This window comes from Tamandua tetradactyla, chromosome 6 (genome assembly GCF_023851605.1).
Source record: "Tamandua tetradactyla isolate mTamTet1 chromosome 6, mTamTet1.pri, whole genome shotgun sequence".
Taxonomy (NCBI): Eukaryota; Metazoa; Chordata; class Mammalia; order Pilosa; family Myrmecophagidae; genus Tamandua; species Tamandua tetradactyla.
In genome coordinates, this window is record NC_135332.1 from 122911901 (window position 1) to 122932984 (window position 21084).

General features: G+C 34.6%; 1 long non-coding RNA gene across 5 annotated transcripts in view; it reads left to right on the top strand.

Annotated features, from left to right (window-relative positions):
* Positions 1-624: 624 nt before the first annotated feature.
* The window catches only part of LOC143688765 (uncharacterized), a 107501-nt gene continuing 87041 nt past the window's right edge, over positions 625-21084 (top strand). For all 5 annotated transcript variants that reach the window (XR_013178278.1, XR_013178276.1, XR_013178279.1 and 2 more), the window contains exons 1-3: positions 625-725; positions 1245-1304; positions 5317-5390. This is a non-coding gene — a long non-coding RNA (uncharacterized LOC143688765). The remainder of the gene's footprint in view (positions 726-1244; positions 1305-5316; positions 5391-21084) is intronic.

Consider the following 21084-nt stretch of genomic DNA (forward strand, 5'->3'; position numbering starts at 1 on the left):
GATTTTTTGATAATGCTAATGATATATTAAAAATCAATTTAAATGAATAATTATACATTAAAGACTACAATTTTAAGGCTGAGTTATAAATTTATTTATACTTAGCATTTTTTCTATTTTTAACCTAGATTTGTAAAATTAATTAATCCCACCCCCGCCCTCATGAACTAGAGTAAAGAGTGTAAGAGAATATTTTCTGGCACAATGAAAGGGTTTTGTTTGTAAAGATTCTTTCGTATTCTTCTTTTTCATTTCATTTGTTGTAGAAGGAAATAAAGTAGAAGAAGAAGAGGAAGAGCAATGCTTTCCCCTCTTTTCTCTCCCTTTCTGTGATGTTAGGCTTCAGGAATCATTAACTAGCTTCTCTCTCCACCTAATGCCATGATGTCTTAATGGCTTCTTGTTTCTCCCATCCTAAGTAATTCCTCTTTCTTGGCTGTTTCTTACTTGCCTAATGGCCCATTTTCAAGTTCTTTTCCTATGGGAAGCTTGCATTCAATTTTCCAGTATGACCCAAGGGCCCCTTCTTATTTAGCAGCTCTGTGCTCACACTGCACTTCCGCATCATAATGACACACACGTGGCACTGTCTTCCCATCGCTCAATCTCCCTGACCTTCTCTACCACTATCCTCTAAACCCCACAGAGAACTGGCTCATATCCATGCAGCTCACTGCTCACTACTGCATATCCCGTTCCTGAGCTGGAGTAGTTCCTAGAACACAGTAGGTACTTACTATGATTTGTAGAAGGGAGGAACAAACACGAAAATAAAGAGGGAAGAAAGGAGACAAAGCATAGATAGTATTTTACCACTATGTGTTACTTCCATTAATAGAAACCCATTGCAAGTGCAGGGATAACGCTTGGAAGGGAAATGAAGTAGAGAGCTGGTACACTTTCCATCTGTTTCTCTTTCTTTCTGCTTGGAACTGTGACATGGATATTAAGCATTCATGTAAGACACTAGTCATGGGGGACCATGTAGAACTGTGGTGAAGAGCACGATCTCTGAAACCAGACAACTTGAGTTCAGATCCCAATTCTACCTACTCACAAATTCTAAGTCCATGAGTAAGGTACTAACTTTCACTTTGGTTTACCATGTAAAAGAGGGTAAAGAATTTTACCTTCTTCATTAGATTTTGCTCAGACCAGAATGTCTGCTACCTTCATAGTGAGTGTTATTCTATGGCTGTTAGCTGTTTTGATGGTGTGGCAGTCATATAACTTTCTCTCTCTAGGAAATTATGGAAATATTTCCCTCCAGATATCAGCACTTCAGTTTCTCTTCAATTCTACAAGTATGTGACTTTCAGTAGCTTTTGGTAGAAACTGTATAATACAAAAACAAATTTTATGTATTACTCTGGAATTGTAGGGACTGGGGTGGACATCCAAAGTGTCAGCCCTTAGCCCCTAGCCCAGGGCCTGTGGCAAGTAGGTGCTGAATCCTTCTGCATCAAGGGTTCTAATGAATCTGCACTCTTCCTCCTGACCTAATTTTGTTTAGTGTAACTCTTCCTAGTATAGCACTCTGGTCCTTCCTGGTATTTTTCTCACTTCTTCCTCCCAGGAGAGAGGAAATTATTTATCTGATTCATTAATTTGGCTTAAAGAACTAGTCATTCATAGCTCAGACCCTCCTGGGACCCTACTTGTTGGATCTGTCTGCGTACATCCCTTGAGTTTGTTTTGTTGTGCCAGAAGGGATAAACCTCTGGAGAAAAAGCCTGGGCTGTTTCACACTGCTTGTGACCAGTTGGGTACAACAGACATGGAATATTCAGAAGTTTGTCTGCAGTTTTAAAGCTACACGCTTCACATTGATTTATCAGTAATAAAGATGACATTTTCACCTCTACTTTCCCATCCCTCGTGTCTCTCTCAACAGGTTGCAAAACTCAACAGGGAGAGAAAGGCATGTAATTGACTTTCTCAAACCCCAACAGTATAGGGGTTTTTTTTTTCCTTGCTCTTACCTATTAAATGCTACATATAGCTCTTGTTCTATATAGAATCTACTTAACACTGCATCCCAATGTTTCTTGGAATATAATGTACATATATCACTCCTTCACAAATTATTTGGAAGCTCTGAAGTCAGTAGCCCTATTTGAGACATACATGAATCCTTGACAATGTATAATGCAATATATTGTGCAATTACTAGACTAAGTCAAACTCATTCTCACAAAGCCAAATTAATTCATTTTAGTGAAATCACCTTTAACAGTTTGTCACCAACTTAAGAAGATATGAAAGAATTGAGATTAAAAAAATAGAACAGAATTCTAGCCTGCCATAACGGAGACCGGAGCCTGCCCATGCCAAAAAAAAAAAAGACCAGTAAAGGCAAAAGGCAAAAAAAAATGTCCTAAACCTTTAAAACATCTCTACAGCTGAAATCTTTAGCTAGAAAATTGGAAGCAAATATTGGATACTAAATCCTTGGAAGCATGATATCTTAATTAAAAGGGAGAACTTGTTAAAATAACTACAATTCAACATGGTTCCGGTCACTAAATTTTACCTTTGCAATTACAGTTAGCTTCCATTAGAAGAAGAGGGCCCAGACTTAGAGGATACAGAAAAGCAACCAAGCTTATAACCTACTTATAGTTGCTGTTTGGCATTAGATGGTTTTGGAAAAAAAGGTAATGAGTAATGAACTGCATACTATTAAGAGGGAGTGCAATTCTGTAGGATGGATCAAAAGTAATACAATTTTCTATGGTGCATGCGTGTGTTACCAGATAGAGGTGAGATGACAGGCTTCTGATTATTCCTGTTTAGAATGACTACCTAGGTACAAGACAATGAAACAGAGAAAGATGTGGGTCCAAGCTGTAACAGTATATTTTTTATTTTAGTAGTCAGTCTAATAATAAGCTTTATAATAATGATAAGAAAGACAACAAAAACTGCTTATAGAGCCTTATAACCAACTTAAGCATGTACGAGAGCATGCGCATGCACATGCATCATCCTTAAATATATGAGACTGGCACTGCTGTTGAAACTCCATTTTATAGATGAGGAAACTGAGGCACAGATAAGTTAAAAGACCTGTCCAAGTTCACACAGCTTGTTAGTGTCAAAATCATAATTCACTCTAGGTGCTCTGGCTATAGTGTCCCTGCTATTAACCTTTAGCTTAAAATTGTTCTGTAATAATTTTACCTACATCCTTCCTACATGAAGCATATCAGGGCAAAAATCTCGTTACATTCACCATTAGCTATAAAATGATTTGAACTTATAGATACTTAATATTTAAACCTTTCATATGCTAGCTTCAGTTTCTATCATTAAGATGGGACTCACTCCTAAAACTACCAACATGTATGTACCATTTGACCCAGAAAACCTACTTCTTATAATATACGCTGAGAAAAATTAGCCTAAGTTTCCATATTAATCAATACATTGTGTTAATCATAGTAAATATTTATAAAAATCTAAATTTCCAACATTAAGAATTTGGTTAAACAAATTGATAGATGGTAATGCCATAAAATACTAGGCAACCATTGCAAATGCCTCATGAAGAACGCTGAAGTAAATGTAAAACTTTATAATTATACTATTTTCTCTCTCTTGTTGTGAATGAAATTGCAGTTATGTGTGTGCATGTACAAAACACATACACACACAGTCTGAAAATTATATACACTAAAATGTTTTAAATGTTTATTCCTTGGTGGAGAAGTATGGTCTTTATTTTCATCTTCTCAGAGTCATTCAATATTTTCTAAATTTTTCATAATGCATATGTATTATCTTTGCAATCATAAAAAGGAACTAACAGTAAAAGAAACAATTCATATAGATAAATATATACATATATTACCAGTGAAATATTAATTTGCAATGGTAATGACAAGTCTTTTTGTCCCAAAAGCAATTCATCACAGCAAATGATTGCTAAAAGTATATGTCAGACAACCTATTAGCACTTCTTGCTTTGCACTTTTTTTCTCGTCTTTTCATTTGACAATCAATGTGAGGAACTCTTAGACAGAGGCAGTTCATATTCTTATTACAATGAGTGTTTTCCTTTGGTGCAGCAAATCTTTATAAAACTCTCCAAGACAAGTTATATTTAAAAGTGTTCAAAAAAGCACTGGGAGCTCATTTTACGTTGCTGCTCATTTTTTGCAGCAGAGAGCATATTTAATCATACTCCCCACCTGATATGGGGTTATCTGCCTGTTTTTAGTTTTTTCCCAAACCTGACTCTACTCTTTTCCCATTCTCTTAATTAACCACTTTGAACGTTTTACTTTGTACCTAGATGTGTGTTTATCTTTAAAAAATATTGGTACACATTGTGTGATTGTGTTTTTATTTGAAGGAAATGCATTGCTATACATCTTGTTCTGTTTCTTATTTTTCAAGGGAGTATCATATTTCTGAGATCTTTTCATATTCCATAATTGTTGCAAATAATCCCACAAGGCCTGAATCCCCCACATTTTATATTTTCATTCCCTTAGTGATAGATAGCTAGGTCGCCTTCAACTTTCCTAGTCCAGAAAACACAAGGCTGAGCAGCACTGTACATGTTCACTTAGAGTCCTGGGCCAGAGATTCTCCAGGACTGCAACCCAGACATGCAATTGCTGGGTCCTAGGATATACACATAGTTATTTCACCAAATACTGTCGGAATTCTTTCCATAATGCCTGTGCCCACTTACATTCTAAACAAAGAGTTGCTGATTTTAAAAAAGTCACAACTATTTTCAAATTCATGTAGGGCAAAATATTTTTTTTAATTTTAAGAAAATTCTGGAAAAAATTTAACCGACACTTTGGGCTTATTTAACTAATCTGGAAGGGAAAGTTGGAGTTATAGGCAAAGGTAATATTTGTGCATGATGATGTTTTTAGGAAAACGTAAATGTTTCCTTTTTTTTTTTTTTTTTAACATGGGCAGGCACCAGGAATCGAACCCGGGTCCTTGGGCATGGCAGGCAAGCACTCTTACCTGCTGAGCCACCGTGGCCCGCCCAAATGTTTCCTTTTGAATATGAATAGAGATTATGCTACCTATGACTTACTTTTTGCTCTTAGAAGATTGTGTTTATATACATATGCATTTGTGTGTGTTTTCAAGTTACTTCTAAAGAGAAAAAGAGTAAAGACTTACTAACAGACAGGCCCTAAAAAGTAATGGACTCTAAGTGTCAAGGCTCATAGAAAAATGTGGCTAAAGCTCTAACTCAATGAATGTAATACGTCACTCAATAAGGTTTACTATGGAAATAAACCACTTTAACTCTGGTGTAAATATTGTAAATATTGTACCTAGGGGTTGTTCAGTTGAGGGCAGAAGGCGATAACAAAAAGCTGGACCATATCCACATTTTGGACTGAACAGTGAAGGTAAGTGTGCACTTCCTGCAATGCCTCTTATTTGAGACTAGGAGGTTGCAAGACAGAAAACCCAGCTCAGCTGGACTTAAGTAAAAAGGTTGTATAAATATTAGTGCAGGAATCAGAAAAGCCAAGGGATGGACTATGAACACAAGATTTGATTTCAGAGATCCAACAATGTTTCTGTCCCTCCGTATTTAGCCATCAGCAATATTGAGCTATGTGTGGTAGCAAATGGCAGAGACGGTTTTAGTACTTCTATTCTCTCAGATTTCAGGTCTAGTAAGAAAGAATGAGATCCTCTTTTTTCTCTAAAATTTCATCAGAAGTTTCACTTTTGTCTCATTGGGCCAGGTGCTCATTCTTGAACCCATTATTTAACTATCAGCAAGTCCATTAAGAGTCCTACAGCAGTTCTCAAATGAAGAATCAACTTCATCTAAAGTATTTGGGCTGAGAATGGGGGAGGGATCATTACCTGAAACCAAAATTGGGGTGCTGTGTGCACTAATGCTAAGGAGCAATACAATAAAGGTCCACCACAATTTCATTCTCTCAGTGAGAGTGTCCACCTTCTCATTCTCTGTCATCACAGCTGAAGAAATAACAGTTACAATAACACAGTTGCTCTGGGGACTAGCACATCCGTATTTGAAGACAAAGGTGTATCTCTTATGTCCATGGCACACATTTGGAAAAATTATTTTTAGCCACTTTGGCCGTGGCAGTTTTTCCACCAAAAATAGTTTTGCCTTAACACGCTGAGCACTCTTCCTCTCATCTTGAACACCGACTTACAGTTAGAATGCTTTCAATATGAAGAGATTGGTTGGTGGAATTACTAAATGAAATCGCAATTCTTATCCACTTGTTTTCCTAAAGAAAGCACCATCTTTCATATCTAGCTCATGAAAAGGATTAGAAATGTCCCCATAGTTCCCATTTAAATTAGGAACAATTGATAGAAAACTGCCTAGCCTCACTCAAATGTATAGCAAGAGAGACATAACTAGCTGTCAGGAGCAAGGTACAAGCATAACAAAGTCATATTTTCTCCTTAGAATAAAGGAAAGTTTTGCCTACAGCCAAGAGAGCAATACGCATTCTTCTTCTGCCGCCTCCTAATAGTCAACATATACAAATATCTTACTTATGTGGTGCCATTACAATTTAAACTGGGAAGGAAATAAAATGTGGTGTATTTTCATCTCCTAACTTGGGGAAGTATTTAGGAAATTATATCCAAAAACTAAAATTAAGGACCTTGGTTAACAAGCCATTATTTTGGTGATTGTTTTCCTAAAAAAGTTTCTTACAAAGTCATCTAAATTAAATCAGAATTTGAAATTCTGATTTATGGTCTTTGAAAAGTGTTATTACTTGTATCGATTGCAAAAATAAAAACAAGTAGGAAAAGTGCCATTACAAAAGTATTAACAAACAAAAACAAGAAAAGTGAAGTTATGGCTCTATATTCCTCACTCCCCGGCTTATGTACCTTGTAGAATGTGAGTATTCAGTAGCTGCTATGGTCTTTTGTAAAAATGGGGGAGGCAGTGTGTTGTACAAAAGTACTATTTTAATAAGCAGCAATAATATCTGCCCCTCACAGAATCAATTGGATCAAGTATAATTAAAGCATATATGTAAAAAATTATATTCAGATCCAAAGGAAAAGGAGAAAGTTAAAAGTTCAAAGTGGCTGAAGCAAGATATGCAAGATCACCAAAAACAAACAGGTCTAGAAATAGCTTGAAACTGTGTATATCTGGGAGAATATTTTATGGGTGGCCCCAAGAAATAATCTCCATTAAAAGGTTTTAAGATCCAGCACAAGAAATGTGTCTCTGCCCAATGCAATTAGTTTCTACAGTTGTAGAAACTAAAACTTGTAAAAGGTTGTTTAACTGTTTATCAATAGACAAAGCCTAAATGCCCTTTTTCAAAATTCCCATTATAGTCCTAAAACCCTCTGGCACTCACCAAATATTTCGTAGTTTTTTTCCATTCCTTTCCCCAAAAGAATGACAAAACACTGAGGCTGTTAATTATTATCGATGGACAAAAGTTTAAGGAGAAACATGAAATTTGCATAGTCTCAAAGTAACTCACCCCCCTCCCAATGTTTATTTTTATTGTGGTAGTTTTCATATTTATCATATACCTTGTATCCATACCTTGATACTTCTTACTTCAAGAAGTAGAGCTTAATGCCCTGTTCTGGATTTATTGACTCACTTCCAATAAATAGAGTATGGAAAAGGAAAATCAATATTACAGTGGAGAAACCAGTTATATACCACCCATATGATCAGGATTAATCTTACCACAAATAATATTTATTTCTATCATGTACTCCCTGGTATGATGGAATGAGATGGGCATATCACTTCATTGGAATTCTTTCCCAAATCCGTAAATGTCAGTTTAATCATTAAAAAGCATCATAAAAACCCAAATTGATAGATGTTCTGCACAATACCTTAAAAATACTCTTCAGAAGCATCAAGGTATGAAAAACAAGGAAGACTCCACAGATTGGAAGAGATAAGGAGACTTGACAATGTGGAAACCTAGATTGGAAAAAAAAAGAAGGGAAAACTGGAGAAATCTGAATAAAGGCCGTAGTTTATTTAATAGTATTATAGGACTAATTACTTAGTTTGTACTGAGTTTATGTAAGATGTTGGCATTCAGGAAGCTAGATGAATGACATATGGTAGTTCTCTGTAGTACGTCAGTAACTCCCCTGTAGGTAAAAAATTATTTTTTAATTAAAAATTTCAAAAAGGAAATGAACATTTCAGTAGATTCTAATAGACGCTAATATTAGAGAATGCTACTTGTAATCTGCAAGTATGCAAATTTCTCAGTTCTCAACCTTGAATAGACTAAAACTAGCCATTAACCAGCTACTTTCCAGGAACAACTCACTTCTAAGACAAGAAGGAAAATAAAAAGTTGAACAAAGCATTTTCCATTTCAAATTCAAAAATTATATGAAATGGTAGCTCTTTCCAAAGTAAGAAGCGAAGGAGCAGAGACAGGCCAGGGGAGTTCTGCAAGGGGAGCTCACATCACATGAGGAGAATATTAGGAAAGATAAAGAAGCAGTCTCCTAACAACAGGCACACCTTCCCACTTTGTCACAGGGAAAAGTTTTTATTTAAGTCCACCAAAAAGGTGACAGTGAGCAAAGGAATGGATCATTTTTCCAATGAATTATGCATCTTGAACTTGGCACTAAGTGTGAAATAATGAAGTTGAAACTCTAAATCGCACCAAATGGAAAATTCTACTTCCAATGGATTAAAGATATAAGATATCACTTGAAGGATATATATATATATATATATATATATATCAAGCAATTCTGAAAAACAGTGCTAGTCAGTTGGTGTTAAAGTTGTGTGTTGTTTTTTAAAAATCAGGTTGTTATGCTTTAAAGTGTCATTTCCTTTATAAAAATTGCTGATTTAAAAAAAATAGAGAGGAAAGTAAATTCCGGTTATGCAATGAGAGTGCGAGCCCACTAAAGCCCATCCCTCTCATTGAATGCAACTAAAATTTCAGGAAAAAAGAATACAAAATACACCTGTCAGAGGACTCTGAAAAATACACAAAAGTAGGCAGATTGCAGAAGGGAGTCAGAAGTTCTCAGAGGAGTGACCTCTTGCCAGACAAAGGCTATGGATTCTTTTGGCCAACATACTCAAAAACCAATTCCTGAGACACAGGGGTTTCAACGGAAGAGTCTATTACTAGTAGGAGAGCAGATGGCCTAGTAGCCCAAAACCTGTCTCCCCGAACTAAGTAATTCTGATAGTTTTATTAGAGAAAAGATGGGCAGGGGCTAGGATAATGAGCACATTGGCCCCACATGATGTGATTAGAGGTGATTTAATTATTGAGCATGTGCAGATTGATTACATGCCTAGTCTCAGAATGTATGGAGGAAAATGGCGAATGAGGTATAGGTGACTGGTAGGTTAAATCTAAGCAACTGCGCATGTCAGGTGGGGCCATTTTGGTTAGATTCAGTCTTGATTATAAAGATTACTTTGGACTTGGGGTAAGTTAGTTCTAGGCTGACCCAAGACCCATCATTAATAAATATTAGTGGCTGCATTTAGTGATTACAAGACTCTAAAGTTGAAAGACTAGATAACTGGATACAAATGAAGTTTAGCCACAAGGTTTTTACAATCACAGGGGCAGAAGATAAGGACTGTACAATCATTATCAGATCAAGCCAGCTGGGTTACAATTTAGAGATTTCAGGAATTTCCCTCTGTCTACTCCAATACCAAAAAGTGAAAAGGACTATCTTATATAATGATTCAGTAATCACAATCATCCCTTAAATCTTAATTTCTCAGTTAAGAACTACATCTTGGTAAGTTTCTGGGATTTTTCTTTTTCGTATAGATTTGCCTTAAGGATGGGTTTCAGTTGCAGAGTGGCTAAAACTGCAATAGAAATCTCATATTTCCAGATAAAAGACCAGGAAAAGAACCCCTATGGCCGAGAGAATATTAGTGAAACTGTAGGAGGGAGAGAGGCTCCATATGAACCTGTATGAATTGCAACTTAACCCTGAGATATGTATAGATAGGACATAGCCAAAAAGCATAGCAAAGATTGAAAAAAACTAACCGATATTTGAATCACCACCTACAGAAGATGAGCTGGGTGACCTACTGTTCTGAATCATTTTGATCACCTGCTAAATCGAACAGCTTCTCCTTTATATAATAATAGACTCAGGCCCAATAACATACCATTTATAAAATCCAGGAAGCTGTGGCCAATTACCAAGAGAAAAGACAGTCAACAGATTGACATAACATACCAGAGATAGACCAGATGCTGGAACTACCTTTACAAAGACAGACTGTAAAGCAGCTATTACAGTTCTTTTATTAGGTCTGAAAAATACAATATTTGAAATTAAAAACTCACGGATGGGCTCAGTAGCAGAAGACAGAGGAAAGAAAGAAATCAGTGAACTTGAAGATTAAGACAGATCCTAGAAGCAATCTGATCTGAAAAAAAACAAACAGAAAAATACATAAAAAATAATGAACAGAGCCTCAGGGTTGCATGAAAAAATATTAAAAATTCTAACACATTCTCTGGAGTCTGAGAAAGAGAAAAATGTTTAAAGATATAATAGCTAAAGGTTTTCCAAATTTGGTGAAAGACATACATTTATAGATTCAGGAATTTCAGTGGACTGCAAAGAGGGTAAATTCAAAGAAGTGACACAAATCAAATTGCTGAAACGGAAGATAAAATTAAACATCTTGAAAGTAACTAGTGAAAAACACACATTGCAAATTGAGAACAATTTGAATAAGTGCTGATTTCTCATCAGAATCTATGGAGGATAGAAGACAGTTAAACAACACATTTAAATGTCTGAAAGAAAAGAACTGCCAACCCATAATTTTACGTTCAGTGAAAATATTCTTCAAGTTTGAGAGAGAAATAAAACATTCTCAGATGAAGGGAAATGAAAGGAAGTCATTATTAGCAGACATGTCCTAAAATAAATACTAAGGAAAGATCTTAAAGCTGTAAAAAACTAACATCAGAGGGAAACTTGGAGCTTTGGTCATCGAGGAAGTTTAACGGAAATGTCAAATAGCTGTTAAATAGAAAAGATCACTTTTTTTACCTCCTAATCAGTTGGCAATACATATAAGTATGAAAGCAAAAAAATAGAACTTTCCCAGTGGGATTTGAATGCATATGGATTTAATACAAATGATAACCTGAATATAAAGGTTAGTGATGCGTGAAGCTAAAAAGTCCTACCTGGCTGCAAGGTTTTTTCCTTTCCTATGAAGGAGAACAATGTTAACTCTATGTAGACTTTGAAAAGTGAAGCATGTATACTCAAATCCAAACAGCAATCATTAAAAATATAATACAAATAAATAGAGCCAAAAATTCAAAAGGAAAATGAAAATAGAATACTAACATATATTCAATAACAATATTCAAATGATCCTAAAGAAAAAAGGAAAACAGAGGGAGAAAAACAAGAGCAATAGGGAACAAAAAGAAAACAAATGATAATATGTCAGATCTAAATCCAACCTTATCAATAATTACATATTAATTAATAGTATAAATCAAGACAGCAAACTAATGTCCATCAGCCAAATCCCTCACTTCATGTTTGTAAATAAAGTTAAATTGAAACATAACCATACCCACTCATTATGTACATGCAGCTGCTCTTTGATGATTCAAAAGCAGAGTTGAATATTTGAAAAATAGGCCTGAAAAACCTAAAATATTTACTATCTGGCCTTTGATAGAGAAACTTTGATGACTCGTGGTATCAACACTGCCACTAAGAGGCAAAAATTGATAAGTGCATAAAACAGTAGGGTCCTAGTATACAGCTGCTTGTATGAGATACACTTTAAAAATATATAAAGGCACAGTTAGGTTGAAAGTAAAGCATGGAAAAAGATATATCATGCAAAGAAGCCTAGAGTGGCTATTTTAAAATCAGATAAAAAGAATATTTCAATAAAAGAGTATTGCCAGAGATAAAGGGGCATTTAAAATGATAAAAGGAAAAATTCATCAGGAAGTCACAATAATAACAGAACTTCAAAATGCATGAAACAAAAATGGACAAAATTTAAGAGAGAAATACAGAATTCTACAATCAAATAAGGACATTTTAAAAGCTTTCACTAATTGAAATAACAACAAGACAAATTCAGTGAAAACATAGTTACAGTACCAACAACCTTGATATACACACATATGTGTGTGTGTGTGTGTGTGTGTTCCACTGATATATATGTGTTACAACTGAAGAATGCTTATTCTTTTCAAGTGTACATAGAACATTCACCAAAACAGACTATACTGAGTCAAAAAGCAAAAATTAATACATTTAAGAAGATTGAAATCATACAGAGCATATTCTCCAACCATAATGGGGTTAAATTAGAACTCTTTAATAATAAGACGTCTAGGAAAAAATCTAAATTTATGGAAATTATACAACACACTTGCAAATAATTCATGGATCAAAGATAAAATCACTGGGAAAATCAGAAAACATGTCGAGAAAATATGTCATATCAAAATTTGTTGAATGCAATTAATTAGACTGACAGGGAAACTTATTGTTTTAAACGCTTATATTAAAAAAGAATAAAATTTAAAATCAGTTTTTAATGCTCACTCTGAAGATGCTGAATAAAGAAGATCAATATAAATCAAAGTAGGTAGAAGAAAAAGACAAATAATAAAGATAAGAACAGAATCAGGAGATAGAAAAGAGACCTAATAGGGAAAGTCAGAAAAACCTAAAGCTAGTTTATGAACAGATGAGTAGAAAAAAGGAAAATCAGCAAGAAATTAAAAAAGAACAAAATTCCCCAACCAGGAATGAGAATGCTATTATCATAGCAGAACTTTCAAATATTAAAAGAATATTAAGAGAATACTATAAGTAAACATAATAAAAAGTCAACAATTTAGGTGAAATGGACAGATATCTTAAAATGTGACAAAAGAAGAATAAGAATATCTGATTACTGACATCTATAAAAGAAATTGAATTTGTAATCTCAAACCTTCCTAATGTTATATCTAATTGAATTCTTATTGAATTGTTTCACTATGAGATTGTGGATAAATCAAGGTGAGCTACATTTACTACTTCTATTCTAAATTGTACTGAAGTTTTAAGCCATTGCAATCAGGAAAGAAGGAAACATGAGATGGAAATACCAGATAGAAACAAAATTATCCCTATTTACAAATAATATGATTATTTATTTAGAATATCCAGAGGATCTACAAAGCAACTATTAGAACTAATAAATTAATTTAGCAAGTGTTTCAGTTTGCTGACACTGGCAGAATGCAATATTCCTGTTCGAGGAAAGGCCAATGACATCTGGAGTCCTTTGTCATGTGGGAATCGTACATAGCCAGTGACTGCTGATTCTTCTGTCCTAGCTTCTGTTTTCTCTAAGCTCTGTCCAAAATGTCTCTGCACGTTTCTCTCTCTGTGCTCACTCATACAGGCGTCCATCGCAGGATTAAGAATGACCTTGAATGGGCTGGATCATTTCTCAATTAAACCAAAAGACCCCACCCACAATAGGTCTGCCCCCACAGGGATGGATTAAAAGAATATGGCCTCTTCTGGGGTACATAAAAGCTTCAACCCAGAACAGCAAATTTGCAGGATACAGTGTTACTATAAAAAGTCAATTGGATACTCACACGTTAGTAGCAAAAACCAAATTTTAAAAATATCCGTTTAAATTTGCATTCAAAACTTAACATATCATTGAGTAAATGTAACAAAAGACATTCAAAATTTAAGCACTGAAAAACTACAAAATGTTGTTGATTGAAGCTAAAGTGGACCCAAATACGTAGAGGAGATACCACGCTCATGGAATGGAAAACTCAGTGTTAAGACCACAATTTTCCCTCAACTGATCTATAGAGTAAATGCAACTCTAATATTGTATCAATTGGATAAGGCAATTCTAAAATGCACATGGAAATGAAAAAGACCTAAAATGACAAAAGCATCTTTTAAAAACAAGAATAGCCAGATTTAATATAAAGATATAGCAACCAAGAGAGTTTGGTATTGGAGAAAGGATAGACATAACAGTCCACAAAACAAATAAGAGCTTCTAGAAGTAAACCCACATATATATGGTCATTTGGTTTTCAACAAAGTATCAATGCAATTCAGTGTCAAAAGGAAAGTTTTTTCAACATATGGTGCTATCAATAGGGTATCTATATGGAAATATATGAATGTAAAAGTACACCTCACACTGTATACAAATATAAAGTAAAAATGGGTCAGAGTTGTAAAAGCAAGATATAAAACTAGAGGAAAATAGATGTCAATATTTGCAGTTTTGTGACAGACAAATGTTTCTTATCTAAAAACAAACAAAAAATAAGTATCAGGGGAATAAAACCTGATAAATCGTACTATACATCCAAATAAAATACTTTTCCTCCAAGAAATAAAACTGGAGGAAAATATCTGCAAAGCATGTATCAGACAGCAGACTTTCATTTGGAAATATGAAGAACTCTTAAAAATGAATAATCAGAAGAGAAACAACAAGACAAAAAAGATTTATAAAACAATATATGCAAATAGCCAGTAAATACATGAAAAGATGTTCAACATCATGTCCTCGGGGATACGCAAATTCTAACTATAATGAGATATCACCATCTACCTATTAGAATTGTTTTAGGAATGATGGAAATGTTCATGATCTTGATTATGATGATGGCTTAAAGGTTTCCACATATGTCAAAACTGATCAAATTTGCTCTTTAAATATGAGTACTGTATTATTTTTCAATATCTTTCGGTAAAGTTATAAAAAACAAATAAAGGGTATAAAAAGGAAACTTTCTTTCATCAGGAAACTATCACACAGAAATATTTATTCCATTAACCTGCAAAGCTAAAAAAAAAAAAAAAATGGCATGGTAGAATGCACTTTCCTTTGTTAAGCAGCAGTAGCCAAAAACGATATAAAATACCTCTCTACCTCCCTTTTCCTATCAACATGCCACAGAATTCTATACCCTAAACTTCATTATTTTCTTCTTTGGTGTCTACAGACATGAACATGCAAGGCCTGTAGTGAGTACCCTGCCCTATATGAATGAAAATGATTAACAATGCTGACATTATAACAACTGCCACCAAATATACTTGGATTTGTGCTTTATAATCGCCAATTTTTTCACATACTCTACTCATAAATGCCTATATAAATCCATTTTCTTCAATAGGAAAAATGATTCAGAATCATCATCCCTGTGTCAATAGATTTTTTCAATTTGCTTTTCTGTGTTTTTACATCTCTTTTCATGCAACATTCCTTCTATTTTCCTGCCTCCACTAAAATTAAATTAATCTTGAAAAATTGATGCTGCTAGCCAGTGAGTTATTACATGAATTGTGTATGTAGTGTCTAGTATTTGAAGCTTCACTTAATTAGCACAGATTTGGGGTGTGTGGATATTTACCTTGAAACACCAATCAAAACTACAGAAACTGAAATGGTTACTCTATAAGATTACCAGTTTAGATGAGTTAAGTTTGGTCAATTAGCTAACTAATTATTTGGCATGAAAAATAACAGTCATTTCTGCTTTTATTGTATTTACTGTGGTTATAAACAGAATGTTTCCTTACTTACTTATTCAATCTCTGGCAGCTTTCCTAAGTACCAAAACAGTTGCATTTAAAGTGCCAAAGATTTCCTGGCATTCGAGGCAAATACTTCCAGTAAAGGTCTTATATAACTTGGTTTTTAGAGTAATTGCACATCACTGGAGAAGACTCTCATAATTCTAGAGTTGAAAGTAGCACCAGAGATTGCCTTGTCCAGCCACCTTGTTCCCCAGTATGTAAATTGCAACCCAGGTGGCTAAGAATGTGGATTCACAGACTGGGTCATTTATTTTACTTTTCTTTTTATTCAACTCCAAATCTTCATACTAATACTTTATGATTAATGAAATGTATCAAACTACAAAGGATCATAATAAGTAACATTTAAAAATGTGACATTTGTACTTTGGCTAGTCAAAGGAATAGAGGTTAGATGTCACAGACTGAAAATAATCACATTCTCCCCGTATCTGTCTTCCAATATATCACTCCAGTCATCTAAATAAATTAGTTTCCATTTTCTCTCATCTTCCCAAAATAGACCCCTGATCTAATACCTTCTTTAGTCTTCTGAATAAATCAAAGTCAGCTCCCATATACATTTCCTTCTTCTTAAAGATCCCACTAAACACTAAGCATGATACAAGATCACTTCCTGCTTCAATGTGGTATGACCTAGTTTAAGTTCTAAAAAGCTCACAGCTTATGCTGTGTAGAGAGTCAATTGTAGGTGGGGCAAGAGTAGAAATAAGGATGTAAATTAGATCACCTGGATTAGAGCGCTGCAAAATGATGTTGGCTTGAAATATGGTAGTAGGAAAAGAGAAGCAAAAAAAATGGACATATTTGGAAGGAATTTTGAAATATGAAGTTGGCAGACTGGTTGTGATGTTAAGGAAAAGAGAGATATTATGAATAGTTTCTAGGTTTTGATCCTGGGTAGCTGGGTGGGTGGTGGCATAATAGAATGTAGAATATGGGGTTGGGTACAAATAATAGGGTTTGGAGGAGGCCAATATAAAAACATTCTAGTTTAGAAACAATAAATTCCAAGTACTGATTCAAAGAAAAGAAATCAAGTAGTAAAGGTCAATGTAAAGGTCAATGTTGAAATAAAAATTTTAGAGTGATCAGGATATAAATGGTATTTAAACAAATGAGACTAAAAGCAATCAATCATGTAGGAAGAGATTGTAGATAGAACCATGTCATTCCAACATTTAAAATTTGGTGGAAGAAGATCAATAGTGAATCTGAAAAGGAGCAGCCTGTAAAGTAGGAGGAAAATTTGGTATATTTTCTGTCAAAAAGCAATAGAAAGAGTAGCCTCCAGGAAAATGCATATCTAAACTGTAACAAGATGCCATTTCACACCCACAAAGATGACCATAATCAAAAAGAGATATAATAACAAAGTGCTGACAAGGATGTGGAGAAATTGTAACCCTCATCCATTGCTGGTGGTAAGGTAAAATGGAACAGTCACTTTCAAAAACAGCTTGGCAGTTTCCCAAATTGTTTGAGTTAACTTATTACTCTGCTTTTCTACTCCTAAGTATGTCCAAGAGAAATGAAAGTATATGTCCACAAAAAGCTTATACTTATACTATATATATATATATATATATATATGGTCATAGCAGTAATAGTGATAATAGTAAAAAACTGGAAGCAACCCAAACATCTGTCAACTGATGAATGGATAAAAAAACTGTGGTATAGCCACACAATGGAGTATTATTCAGCCATAAAAAGGAATGAAATTCTGATACAGATTACAACATGGATGAACCTTGAAAACATTATGCTAAATGAAAGAAGCCAGCCACAGAAGACCACATTGTATGATTTCATTTATATAAAATGCTCAAATTAGGCACATTTATAGACACAAAAACTAGATTATTGGTTGCCTAGCTGAGGTCTGAGGGAGGTTTGGGGAGAAATGGAGAGTGACTAGATATGGGGTTTCTTTTTGGGGAGATGAAATTGTTCTAGAATTGTTTGTGGTGATGATTGCACAACTCTGTGAATATATTAAAGCCAATTAATTATATACTTTAAATGGATGGATTATATGCAATGTGAATTTTATCTCAATGAAGTGGTTAGACGTTAAAAACAAAAGACAGTATTTCACAAAAAGGCAGAGTGTTTAACTGTGCTGAATATTATTAAGAATGTCAAAGTGGTCATTGCAAGATGAAATTCAGTCAAGGCTTTGACTAAGAAGTGGCTATGAGAGTGCACCTGGAATGGAGGAAGAGAAAATGATGAGTAAGTGGAAACAGTGTCCATAGATGATATTTTAGAGAATTTTACTATGAAAGCATTCATAGAATTGAAGGTAAAGCCTGAAAGTCAGGGTGTTATTTTAAAAGATGTGAGATATTAAATCATGCTTTCATGCTAGATGTAAATAATCCAATGAAAAGAAGGAAGTTTGGAACCTAGAGGAGAGTGGTAACTGCAGAGATGCCAGAGTCGCTAAGATGGCATTAAATCCAATGAAGAGGGGATGAGTTTACCTTAATAGAAGCATAGCACTTCTTCCATATTTGAAAGAGAGAAGGCAAAAGATATGGATTCAAATTCAGGTTGATTGACAGATTTGATAATGACAGATGAGAAATTCTCTAATTGATATCTTCCAAATATGTTTACATTGTTTTGGAATATAGTTAAATATTAGGCTAGGAGATTAGCTGAAAGGGTGGAGGAGGGAAAAGGGGTATTTGATATTTCAGGATAAGAATTGTATAATATTCATTTTGATGAATTAGAAAATATGTTTTGCCTCACTAAATTTTTTAATCAGAAATTAAAATTGCAATCAGCAGCAAAGTTGTACAAATTACATCAGTAATCTTTACCTGCTGAAGTGTAGGCGTACAATAAACAGATAATTGGGACAAAAGCCTCAATGAGATTTTGTGCAAAGAAGTATTTGATAAAGCAAGATGCAAGTATGCTATGTGGCATATTCAGAGAATGGCACACTTGAAAAAGATATTTGGGGTATACTAAAGGTGGTAAGATCTAGGATATTACAATGAAGTCACTGAAGTGAAGTAGACAAAGCTGGTCGAAAAAGTAAAGATATGAAAAGCCATGGTGTTGATTGAACTGATGCAAGAAGAGTGGAGGAAGAGAGTGAGTGAGTTTTTAAAACAATCTTCAGGGAATAAGAGAGAGTGACCTGAAGTTGATAGATGATGGTAACGAGGAAATAAAGCAGGTGGTGTAATCTGAAGACACGTGCTGTTAAGGATCTGCATAGTTTGGAAGTGGATGGAGGAGAAATTATTTAGAAGAGTTTACAGAAAACAATGTGGACTCTTGTTTCATCTCTAGGATCTGAGGTCTCCCTAGATATTTGCTGATGATAGGTCTTAATTTCCAGAGAAACAGTGGAAGGGTTTGGGGAGATACAGAAGGAGAGAGGGTACAATTGTAATAAATCCAATTACAATTTTCAGCAATGAACACTGAACTTGTAGCCAAAATCCTGAAGGTGAATGAGGTGGGCATGATATTATTTCCTAGTTCATTATAGAATAACAATAACAGTTCGGGATGTAACCCTGAAGATTTTTTTTTTATCAGACCAGTTGTAGGTTTACAGAAAATTCATGCAGAAGATAGAGTTTCCATATACCCCACCACCACCACCACATAGCTTTCCCTATTATATACATTTTGTATGTAGTATCTTTGTTAAAATTGATGAAAGTGTTATTTTAATTATGTTATAAATGACAGTATATAATTTAAGGTTCACTGTGTTGTACAAGCCTATGTTGTTTTTTTTTCAAATTTTATACCAGTAACATATTTACATGTTAAATTTCTCCTGTAACTATATACAATTACCTAATTCAGTGGGGTAACTTGTATTCACAATGTTGTGATATACTCACCACCATCCATTACCAAAACTTCTTCATCAATCCAAATAGAAACTCTACCAAGTAAGCAATAGATTCCCATTCTCTACCCTCACCTTGGCCCTGTACTCTACTTTCTAACTCTATGAATTTGCTTATACTGATTATGTCATATCTGTAAGCTCATGCAATATTTGTCCTTTTATGTCTGGCTTATTTCACTCAGCATGATGTCTTCAAGTTTCATCGTGTTGTCCCATATATCAGAACTTCACATCTTTTCTATGGCTGAATATACACATTTCCATTGTGTATATATGCTTCATTTTCTTTACTCATTCATCTACTGATGGACAGTTGGGCTGCTTCCATCTCTGGCAATTGTGAATAATGCCAATGTGAACATCTGTGTGCAAATAACTGTTCAAATCCCTGCTCTCAGTGTAATTCAATATATACCTAGAAGGGGGATTGCCAGGTGATACGGTAATTCTATATGTAGCTTTCTGAAGAAGAGCCAAGCTATTTTCCGCAGCAGTGACCCCATTTTTAAGTTCCCACCAACAATGAATAAGTGTTCCTATTTATCCACATCCTTCTCAGTACTTGTTTTTGTTCATTTTTTAATAGAAGCTATTTTAGTGGGTATAAAATTGCATCTCATTTTGCTTTTACTTTGCATTTTACTAATAGCTAATGAAGTTGAGAATCTTTTCATGTGCTTTTTTGGTCCATTTGTGTATCTTCCTTGAAGAAATGTCTATTCAAGTCTTTTGCCCATCTTTAAATTGGAACTGTGTTTTATCTTTCAAAATTGTTATGTAACCCTTTACATTTGGTAGGTGCATAATAAATAGTCAATTGCTAAAACAATTTGTTTTATTAGTTAGGAATCTTTCCTAAAATAATTGCAATTAAAATAAATCCAATCTAACCTACATTTACCAGAATCTTCTCCATATCAGATGTATGCTGAAATTCAGTATACCAGGAATAGAATGGCTTTTTAAAAGGGGAATTTAATAAGTTGCTAGTTTACAGTTCTATGGCTGAAAAAATGTCCCAAATTAAAACAAGTCTATAAAAATGTCCAATCAAAGGCATCCAGACAAAGATACCTTGGTTCAAGAAGGCCGATGAAGTTCAGGGTTTTTCTCTCAAGCGAGAAGACATATGGTTTCTCTCCCAGCTAGAAAGGCACATGGCTAACACGGCATCTGCTAGCTTTCTCTCCTGGCTTCCTGTTTCATGAAGCTCCCTGGGAGGCGTTTTCCTTCTTCATCTCCAAAGGTCGCTGGCTGGTGGACTCTCTGCTTCATGGTCCTGCAGCATTCTCTGTCTCTCTGAATCTCCCAGCTTTCTCTCTTGTCGTTCTCTTTTATAGGATTCCAGTAAACTAATCAAGACCCACCTGAATGGGTGGAGACACATCTCCACTTACTCCAGTTTAACAACCACTCTTCATTGAGTCAGATTTCCAGGGAGATGATCTAATTATTGTTTCAAATATACAGTACTGAATAGGGATTAGAAGAAACGGCTGCCTTTATAAAATGGGATTAGGATTAAAACATGGCTTTTCTAGGGTGCATACAACCTTTCA